Source organism: Drosophila bipectinata, chromosome 2R (genome assembly GCF_030179905.1).
Source record: "Drosophila bipectinata strain 14024-0381.07 chromosome 2R, DbipHiC1v2, whole genome shotgun sequence".
Lineage (NCBI taxonomy): Eukaryota > Metazoa > Arthropoda > Insecta > Diptera > Drosophilidae > Drosophila > Drosophila bipectinata.
Window position 1 is genome coordinate 4,168,087 of NC_091737.1, and position 11,463 is coordinate 4,179,549.

At 39.0% G+C, this 11,463-nt stretch overlaps 1 long non-coding RNA gene across 1 annotated transcript in view; it reads left to right on the forward strand.

The window, feature by feature from the left end:
* Window positions 1-10,871, forward strand: part of LOC122321273 (uncharacterized) — a 30,438-nt gene extending 19,567 nt beyond the window's left edge. Inside the window, exon 3 of the long non-coding RNA XR_011442534.1 lies at window positions 10,713-10,871. This is a non-coding gene — a long non-coding RNA (uncharacterized lncRNA). The remainder of the gene's footprint in view (window positions 1-10,712) is intronic.
* Window positions 10,872-11,463: the final 592 nt, after the last annotated feature.

Genomic DNA, 11,463 nt, shown 5'->3' on the forward strand with positions numbered 1-11,463 from the left:
ATCTAATACTTAATGGATCAAAATGCAAGCATATGTCTTTTTTATCGTTCTTGCCCTCTGAAAGCTACGTATTCTATTAATGGGATTGCCTTAGAGAAATTAACTCAGGTTAATGATCTCGGCGTCCTATTAGACATTAAACTTAAATTTGCCGACCATATTTCCTTAATGGTTAATAGGGCTAAAGGAGTTCTTGGTTTTATTATAAGGTGATCAAAAGAATTTAATGACCCATACTTAACCAAAGCTTTATTTATTTCTTTGGTCCGTCCGACAATAGAGTGCGGTTCATGTGTCTGGAGTCCCCAATATGGAGTACATAAGGACCGCATAGAATCCGTACAAAATAATTTTTTAATATTCGCACTTAGAGGTCTATACTGGGATGCAATCTTCAGCTTCCATCCTACAGTAGCAGACTTTTACTTATAAACTTACCTAGCTTAACAAATCGTAGGACAATGCTCGGTGTAGTCTTTCTGCATAACCTTATTAACATTAAACCCTTAGGCCGCACAATTTTTTAGTGCTGTTTAATCCTTTTCACAGTCTTTCAGAATTTTGGAAATGGCTTGTGCATCAACTAGTGCATCAGCTAGCATTCCTGCATTCATCATAAAGCTTAGAGGCCCAGACGACCGAGGGGCACTCGAGAAACGATTTATTATTTATTTGTTATTTTTTCAACTAAGAAGAATTAGTAGGGACATTTAAAATACTTGATTTTAAATTTGAAGGGCAGAAAAGAGGTACGATAGAGAAGATACCATTGTAGTTTGAACATAGAACCATAAAAGGGACGTACTATGCATATGTTGAACTACAATGGCTAAGGAATAGAGGACTACAATTTCTAGTCCTTCTATTATGAATATTAAAATTTAAGCGTGTTAGTAAACGTTGGCTATCTACCCCATTGATTTGGTTATGTAGAAAACCTACAACCAGCCTACGATTAGTCAAGCTTGGTAGGTGTCTGCTACTATAAGATGGAAGATTTGCATCCAAGTTAAGATTTCTAAGTGAAAATGTTAGGAAATTCTTTTGAACTCCATATTGGGGACTCCAGACATATAAACCAGACTCCAATATCGGACGGACCAAAGATATTAATAAGCTTTTAATAATGTAGGGATCGTTAAATTCTTTTAACAACCTTTTAATGAAACCAAGAACACCTTTAGCCTTATTAACCATTGTAGAAATTTTAGGTTAATTTTTCTAAGGCAATTGGAAAAAAAAGCAATAAGGCATAGAGAGAATACGTAACTTGGAGAGCTTGGAAAAGACATAAGTTTGCATTTCGATCAAATAGTTATTAAATCATTTGCTAAACACGATTTTTAAAAATTTTCAAGATCGGACTGAAGATTGCATTTGGCAGAGATGGACAACGATTAACATCATCTAAATACAGAAGAACTAGAGAGTTCGTTAAAGCAGGGGGCAAGCCATTAATAAATAGATTAAATAGTATCGGGCCAAGATGACTTCTTTGAGGGACGGCAGATTCCGTTCTACGGACCAAACGGGAATGTATATTTTTAATATAAGACTCTTTGTCTTCTTCCATCTAAGTAGCTGGAGATCCTCGTTAAGAGGTCTATTGAAAATCCCAGAAGATTCAGTTTAGTCACCAGGAGTGAGTGATTAACTGAATCAAATCCTTTACTAAAATCTGTGTAAATAACATCAGTTTGATATCCCTTTCAAAAGCCATCTATGACAAAGGATGTCAACTCCAGTAAATAAGTGGTGGTGGAGAGACGCTTAATGGAGCCATGCTGACATTGAGAGATGATCGAAGAGCAAAGGTGTTGCAAATAATGACTAATTAATTTTTCAAAAAACTTTTAAATAGCCGACAATTTAGAGGTATACATGTTGTTTCCAGCATCCGACTTTTTCCATTTTTTATGTAAGGGAATTACGAAAGATTTCTTTCACATAAGGGAAATAATCGAAGTATCCAAAAATAAGTTAAAAAGTCTATGTGGAAGTTTTCACAGAGCCATGGCAAAGTATTATAGCTCACAGCGAGACAAAAAATAAAATTTTCTGATTAAATGTTGTATTCGTAAGGTTGATCTGTCGTTTTAGGAAAACAATAAGTTGTTTGAAAAAATGTTGCGAATAGATCGGCAATGGCCTGATCAAGGGTTGCAGGAGAATTTTTTAAAGTAAGCAGAGGTGGAAAAGATACGTGTTTACGCTTAATGTTAACAAAATTATAAAACTGTTTTGGATCCTGAGTAAATTGTATCCGGCAGCGGTCAATATAATTCCTATAACATTCCGCGTTATGCACGGTAAAATTCGACCGAGCTAGTAGGTATCTTGAAAAATCAACACTACTACAGGTTTTTTTGTATTTTAGTACGAGCCTATTTCTAATATTTTTTAGGTTAGTGAGGCACCTGTATACCAAGGAGGATTTGTTGAAGCGGACGGATATTCCCATGGCACACAGGAGTCAAAAAATTTATTTAAAGTAAAGTAAAATTTTTCTAAGGTGACGTTAAGATCAGTACATGCCAGAATATCGGACCAATCGTATGTATCAATAAGGTTATTAAGTTTCTGAAAATCAGCTTTACGGAAGCAGCGAATCTCATTTGCCACGCATAGAGACATCTGATCGATACCAGGAATAGTTTCGATAGAGACCTCCATCGTGGGGTGATAAGGATCCTCTGGAGTTGAAAGGGGAAAAGCTCTGGAGAGAGCGGTACCATCAGGATCAGATACAAAGCATAAGTCTAAAAGCCGACCTAACGAATTTCTAACATGGTTAATCTGACCTAGGGACATGTCAAACATGCCCGCGGTGAAGTCATGGTGAGTGATAAGTGACAAAGATGGTGAGTTATCGACGTTGGACCACTTTAATTCTGGGATATTAAAGTCGCCCACCGCTACGAGTTGGTCACGATCCGTCATAAGATTAAAGACGTGTCGAATAGCGGACAAATGCTGCCAATATGTAGGCGGTTCAGACATAGGCGGTATATATGAACATGTAATGTATAAAGATTTCACGGACAGAGTGATTTTAACGCAAATAAATTCTATGTCACCAAACTCTTGGGATTTCACCTCTTCAGAAGCAAGAGTAGAGTCTACCGAAATGAAGACTCCACCCCCCCTTCGCTGAGGTCGATCCCGTCTCAAAGTGGTGTACTTACTTGGAAAAACTTCGGAGCTAAAGATCTCCGGCTTAAACCCAGTTTCTGTAAAAGCTATAATGTGGGATTCAAAGGAAGAACTATCAGAATATAGTTTAGGGAGTTTGCTACGTAGCCCCCTAGTATTCTGATAGGTAAGTGTTAGTAACGAAACTAGTTTTTTAGGTTAGTGGCCAAAAAAGAGGTGGAGGCTTGGTCAGTGTTTCCGATATTGGGAAGTCTCACTCCCACTGGTTTATTAACTTTTTTCTTCACGGAACTAGGCTGATGTTCTTGGACGAAAAAATTCTCTGGCCAAAAACTGGGAGAACAAATCGTCTTGAACATCAGCGCGGGCACACGAATCTTGAAAGAAGACGTGCGCCTTGTATAATTATATTTAAATTTTTGTATGTCCTCCACCTTTATATCGGCTTTAGTTTTGGCTTTGATATAAGCCAAGATATCAGTCTCAGAAGTATCAGGGGCAAGCCGAGAAACAAATATATGTTTCGATGGAGGAATCACCTGTAAGGGTTTTGGTGTCGCAGGTACGAGAACTGCAGCATCAGTCGGTGCCGGTGGTCCGGACTGTTGAATACCCTTTTGGGTGACTCTAATGGGGGTTTCGTTCCCTAGGACCTGTGGCATCACTTGAAGGGATGCCATGGCGGACATATCAGACAATTGCTCATTATCCCTGAGAAATTCGGACGAATTTTTCTCAGTTCTAGCCCTTGGGGTGGCCAGAGATACAAGCGGCTGCATTAATGTCGGCTGAGCAGGCTGAGGCGGATCAGAAACTGCGGATTTCTTACGCTTAGGGGACTCATTTAGCAGCTGAAGGCCACTAAACTGAGTGTCAAGCGCACAGAGTTGGTCATTGACTTTACGAAAACCAGTGATCAACTCTTTAAATCCATTTTTGGTCTGTCTCATGAACGACCTCATTTCGCCTTGGACAGCACGACAATTTTCACAACAATAGTGTATACCCGCCCTACGGAAAATGGCATCCGAAACTGAGGCAGTGAATCCGGCACACTTGGCGTGCACGACGTTTTCACATAACCAGCAATGGATGGTAGGCTGGGATGTGGAAATTATCTTGTTACAAGACTTTATAGCGCAGACAAGTTTAAATCCCATTTTTTTTTTTTAAATAATAAAACAAAAATTAATATATAAAAAGTTAAAGAACACAATACCTTGAACCACTGTGCCAAATAGGAAGCTGAAGCGGGAGCTTTGAATAGTGCAAAAGAGAAATAGAGATAAGCCGGGAAAGAAGCAGAGCTGAGCTATGCTTGGAATTGAAATTATTCAATTTATTATTTCGACTCCAAATATACCACAGCACTCGCGAAGCGATACGGTTTAAGCTTAAGATTCACAATATATGTATGCAATTGATTAAGTGAGTAAACACCGGTTTACCAATATTTATAATAAAACGCAGTGCGCACAAAAAAAACACGACCGTTCGCTTAAGAGAAAGAGAGGGAAGTGAATTGTGGAATTATGTATTTGAAACATTGATAAATCGTTAAACGATACTTTATTATCATTTTATAATTGCAGATGGTAAATTTTAGATAATTAGCCATTTGCGATAAGCGCGTCGCGAGCGAAGAAGTGGGAAGGAAGGACTGGCGACTGACGCTGTAATACGCAGGTTTCCAAAGTTTACGCCAGTTCACTCCGTTCACGCGTTTTCTGAGGAGTCGGACGCACTTAAGTGAAGCACCTTTTTTCAGAAGTATCCGCCTAGTATCCGCTACTGGTTGAGTGTATTGAATAATTATATTTGACAACTGATCTGTCTAAGAGATCTTTTAACGAAGCGTGTACTTTTAGCACCGAATAATTTCGGAGAGTGTTGAATGGAAGGGTTTGATTTTGCCGTTTGCTGAACTGTTATATGGGATGCTTCGTAAACTTCGACATTAAATTGACCTTGTAGCATTCGCATGACGGGTGCCGAAGCAAGTGCTTTCTCATTATCTCTGGCTACCGTTTCTGTGATAACAAAATTTAATTTGAACTGCGTATTGTGGTATTGTGTATTTTTTTTCTTTACAAATTTGGCAATCTTTTACAATTTTTATTATTTTAGCCCTCATCTGTGGAAAGTAAACTTTGTTTGGCAATTTTTATTTTTTTCCGTTGCTCTTTCTATGTGCTCTTCTATTCTCTGTTATAATTGCATTTTCCTGATCAGTTTCGTCTTTTAAATAGTCTGGGAATTGAGACGACTTTTAAATAGTTTTGAGAATCTGGTTTTATAATTATTGAAAAGTGGATAGACTTTCTGGAGTTGACCTAAGGTTTTTTTTGTCTGTATGAAAACCGTTAGTGACAGTTTTTTTTTTTTAATTTTTAATAAATTAAAGATTGAATCCGTAATAATGTATCGAATATGTATCGAGTTCGAATTTACAGGAGGGCGTCTCTCCTAAATTTAATAGTATTTTATTTTTAAAACCATTTACTGGTTCTTCTGCCATTGGTATTAGTCTCACAGGAGAACTAGAACTGCTGTGAGTAGTGCCAGTTAATGTGTTTACTTCCCCTCGGAGGTCTACTCAGAGCATCGGCATCAGAGCAGGACTTTGAATCGGAGGTCTACTTAGAGCATCGGTAACAACCTTGGCCTTGCCGGGTTTGTAAAGCAGTTCACGGTTGTATTTTCATCATCTCTTCTTCCGTTACGGCTTTTCAGGTTAGTTTGGTGTGTGAGAGATTCATGGTTTGTAAATATTTTCACCTTGGTCTGACCGTACAGAAATTTTTGAAGAGTCTGTATTGACCAGATTATATCTGGCATTTCCTTTTTGTTTGGAGCACAAGTTTGTTCTGACCTACTTAGAGTCTTTGTCAAGATGGATCAGAGTTTTGCAAGAGGCGTTTTTTTGAGATACGTCCTCGGCCCTCTTCAAAGGGCTGTTAGAGTTTTTTAAGCTTTGCATAATCTTTAATGAATCTTTAATTTAATGAAATGCGACAATTGCTCTCAGCTTTTTCGGGGTTTTTCATTATTTCTGTATCTGCTACTAAAAATCCTAAAAATTCAACTTTTTCTTAAAAAATTTGCATTTATCTATTCAAAATTTATTTATCCAAAATGTTGGATATGATTTTTTATGTATTGTGGATGATTTTCTTTGTTTTACTGAATATAATAATGTCTGAAATGTAGACGGAATACCTAATTTGTTTCCTAAGAATGTCATCTAGCGCTGGTTGAAAAATAGAAGGGAAAAATTAAGCCCAAACAGGAGTTTTGTTAATTGCATATTTGCCTTGGAAAAACATTGTTCGAATTACCGAACTGAGCAGACGTGCCGTGCCCGAGCTCCGGGAAAACTGAAACATAAAACAGTTAACCAAACAATAAAAAAATGGGGTAACCCAATAAAAGCGAAAAGATGCCGAACCAAAATTTATAAAAAGCAATAGATAAGTTTTATATAACAGTTATGATGTGTCAAAACAAAAATTAGTGCAAACAAAAGAAACGGCTTCTACACTTATTTTTCAACCCGCTATACTGAAATGGAAAAATCGGCAATTAAGAGCAACTCGCTGAAAGCCAAAAGGCACGGTCTTGCTCACCCGCTCTGCTCACTCCGACTCCCGCGTCATGGAGTTCGCAGTGTAAAAACCCCCCTCCAATGGCGGAAACGAATTTCGCACCAACAACAAGCAGTGCTACAATTTCTGCAACGACAGAGACAACCACTGCAATTCAAAATACCGCGACGTCGATGACTACAGCGAGTATAAAAACAACAACTTCGAAAAGTGCCAAAGCGGCCCCGGCGACACAGACTGGAATGGATCGCTACATCCAAATTAAGCGCCAACTTAGTCCGCAGAGTAGTCCGGCAGCAAAAAAACTAAAATTTACCGCGTCCAGAAGATCGACGAAGAACCAGACAGATTCAGTAGCAACAGATTTGGCCTACTGGAGGAAGGTGAGGAAAACCAACAAGCGCAGTATACCTAAAAAAAAATCTCGCCCCCACCGATCTATATCAGGGAGAAAAGCTCGAGGGCCCTGGTCAACCGAATTGCGGCGTTGATCAGGAACGGTGACAATTTATTTTTGTCCCGCTTATCAAAAAGAATATCCATGAACAAAGACTGAAGAGCACTTCCGAATCGTGTCCAAATATCTGGACAATTCTCAAAAACTGTTACACGTACCAGCGGAAAAGCAGCAAGGGCCTACAAGTGAAAGTGAAAGGAATCGAACCCGATGTTACCCCTGCGGAAATAAAAACCGTCCTTAAAGAAAAGGGCTTCGCCTCCAAGAATGTTATTAACATTTTAAATAAAGATGATTAAACAGAACTAATAAATTGTGCGCCCTAAGGGTTTAATGTTAATAAGGTAATGCAGAAAGACAAAACCGAGCATTGTCCTACGATTTGTTAAGCTAGGTAAGTTTATAAGTAAAAGTCTGCTACTGTAAGATGGAAGCTGAAGATTTTCATCCCAGTATATGTACTCCATATTGTACTATTATGTACTCCATATTGGGAACTCAAGACACATGAACCGTACTCAAGTATATGATGGACCAAAGAAATAAATAATGTTTTGGTTATATAGGGGTCATTAAATTCTTTTGACCACCTTTTGATAAAACCAAGGACTCCTTTAGCCTTATTAACCATTAAGGAAATATGGTCGGAAAATTTAAGTTTGATATCTAATAGGATGCCGAGATCATTAACCTGGGTTAAATTTTCTAAGGCAATCCCATTAATAGAATAAGTAGCTTGCAGAGGGCAAGTACGATAAAAAGACATATGCTTGCATTTTGATCCATTAAGTATTAGATCATTAGCCAAACACCATTTTAGAAAGTTATCAAAAGCAAGGTCAAACTGAAGACTGCATTGGGCAGAGATGGATTTGTACTGAAGACAAAGCTTTACATCATCTACATACATAAGAACTAGAGAGTTCGTTAAAGCAGGGGGCAAGTCGTTTATAAAAAGCGTAAATAATAACGGGCCAAGATGACTTCCTTGAGGGACGCCGGATGTAGCACGGACCAGACGGGAATGTTTGTTTTTAAATAAGACTCTTTGTGTCCTTCCATCTAAGTAGCTGGAGATCCACGTTAAGAGGTCTTTAGGAAAACCCAGCATATTCAGTTTACTCAACAAGAGTGAGTGATAAACTGAATCAAATGCTTTGCTGAAGTCTGTGTAAATTACATCGGTTTGATATCCCTTAAAAAAAACCATCTATGACAAAGGATGTCAACTCCAATAAGTTTGTAATGCCATACTGACAAGGAGTGATAATCGAACAGCAAAGGTGTTGCAAATGAGGGGTAAATAATTTTTCAAATAACTTTGGAATTGCCGACAACTTAGAGATGCCTCTGTAGTAGGCAGTCTCGGACTTTTTCCCTTTTTTATGTAGGGGAATCATGAATGATTCCTTCCACTTAAGGGGAAAAATTGAGGTTTCCAAAGATAAGTTGAAAAGTCTTAGAAGAGGTTTGCACAGAGCCCAGGCGCACGACCGGATAAACTAAGTTCACTAGGAACGTCCGCTCCGCTCGACCGCCAAACACACCCTAAAAACAGAATTGAAGCAGTGTTCATTTGCGAAGCGCAGCTGCACTCATCGAGAATATTTCACAACAAAAGCGAACTTCCAAGTGTTTGTTCAATTAATTATGCTGCCAATTAATTCTTGGGCACGCCTGCCAGCGCCCCAGACTAGCAGCTAAAGCTATGAAGATAGCGACCAGTCTGGTACATTTCGAATATGTGCTTTCCGGGAGAGTATGAGGCGGAGGGAGAATGCTGCCTCTGGATAAGAGGTGCAGATCAACGGGATCACAGCACCAAAAACGCAACGCTTATCGAGAATCCAAAGTTTTGATTTTGAAAGACGAACCAGACAAAGACGAACGAAGCAAAGTCATACTCAATTCACGCGGCTTTTTGGGTCCAGCTCAGACCATAAGGTTCTCACCTTAAAACCAGTCTTCTCCATCCAATGGGTGTTCACGCTTCAAAATATACTTGACTGCTAATTTCATAGCAGCCGGTGGGGCAAGAAGCGGGGCTCCAGCACCTGCTGTGCCAGGGTTGACACTGTCCAGCATACCGGATCAGCCCCTAGAAGGCAAGAAGTTGCCTTCTGACAAAAACTTGCCGTGGCACCATGAGTCCGGTATGAATGGTCCACCTGGCGCGATAACTGAAACCCTAGTCAACTCGCAGCACACGCGCCAATGCTCCCACGACTCAGGTCGTACGCTGACGCAGCGATGCGATATGCGTGAAGAAATTCATGCGTTCGCTGACCGTGATGCCAAGGCAGCTGGGAGCGTATGGAAGACTTGCTCCTGCAAATCTCACAGACGGGGTAAGCGCGAGGGATCCCTCCAGCAGCATTATTACCGTCTTGCTGGTGGAAAATGTGACATTAATTTTCGTACGCCACGACAATGTCGAATGGAGTGTTGCACAGCGCCGACTTTATCTGCTGATCTGTCACCTGCTGTGGCGCCTCCAGCCATACTGTGCTATTAGCGCGTATGCGGAGGACCTGTTGCTCGTTGTCGAGGGAAAATCCCGAGCCGTGCTGGAAGAAAGTGAAATCCATCGTTGAAGCGTGGCGTACGGAAGCTTACGGTATGCCTGCTTGTTGTATTCACTGTCTATTAGATCTTTATATTCGTCTTGACGGTCAGGTGGATTTCCTGGACTTGACTCCATAATGATTTAAGCAAGTCGTTAGGGGCACCCTCTTATGCCTTAAACTGTCGCCTCTTACAGACTCTACTAGTTCTCTTTTTCGACGACCTGATCTTTAGCGCCTTCCCTACGATTCGTGTTTGCATTAGCTTGTCACAGCCGTCTTTGAAGATGTCGCAATATTTCTCTAATGCTGTTGTTGGTGTTTATGTAGTCAGCATTTTTTCGTGAAGTTCATGACCTTATACTTTGTTTATTTTTTATAATATTTTGTAAATTTATATTAAATGCTATGACTTAACAAATATGAATAATTAGTATTTTATTAAGTAAACAAGAATTAAAGAAGTAGTGTTTATATTTTAAAAATATTTTACTATATTAAACCCATGTGCGTCTCAACAAATTTTTGGATTGGAGTGCGAAGAGTTCGACTGGATTGTGAAGAGGTTCTTTCAGTACGCGCGAAATCACCTTTCCAGCCAAAATGCCAAAAATTAAATGATAATTCGATTTTGCATTAAAGTATAATTTATTTTAGTTACCTAAGTAACTTATTCTAAAATTAAGTTAATTTAAGATGTACTACAAATTATTATAATAGCGTGGCCCACAAAAGTTTTAAAATCTTTTAAGAAAACGTTTTTAAGAAAATCGTTTTAAAATCGCAATGAAAATAAAACAAATATATATTAAAATTTTTTTTTTTATAGCCTCAACATTGCAGCTTATGTATGAAACACCACTTCGTTCATATCGCTGTCTCGGCTGGCATTACAGTAGCCCAATTTTTAAACACATTTTCTTCTCTTTGAAGTTCATTGTAGCTCCACATATGGATCCGGCAAATGATTGGTCCGCTGAGAAGAATGTTAAAAATAGAATTCAACGGTGATCACCTGGAATGAGCAAACCGTAAACAGGACGCATAGGTGAGGCTTTCGAAAAAAAGCTCGCATCTACCGAAGCTCCCGATAAGTATTTTAGTTCTCCTTGATTTTTGCGAATACTAAGCAAATATACAGAAGTAAAATATAAAATAGCGACGCCGCTGATACATAAAGTTTAGCATAAAGTTTTTTTTTTTTATCTTAGTTATCTATTGTAGTTATTACTCTTTCTGACTATCCCATGTCGATCTCTTGCTCAGCAGCGCTTCGGAATTATATTGTCTTTATCGATCTTAATAAAGTACTTGTACACGGCGAAATGCATTTATTGTGTGAACCGTTAGCTTCTCGCTCTTGTGGAATGCATGGGGTTTGGGGTCTTGCTTGCTTTTTTTTTGAGCTGAGCCACTGAACGGAGTGGGTGCGAATTTAATCTTAATAAAGTTCAATGATCTGGAATTGCCGATGTTTTTTTTTAAACTAATTCGAGGCTGTTAAAAAAGCCTGACAGCTAATACATAGTGACCCCGGACAAGGACCCGCGATACTCGTTCTTGCAGATTCAAGTCCTTGCATTCTTGTTGGTGCCCTTTTTCAAAAAAAACTTTCGCCAAAAGCCACACTAATGTTTCTACAGTGATTAAGATATTGATTCATGGCTGAGGTTAGCGCTACCGA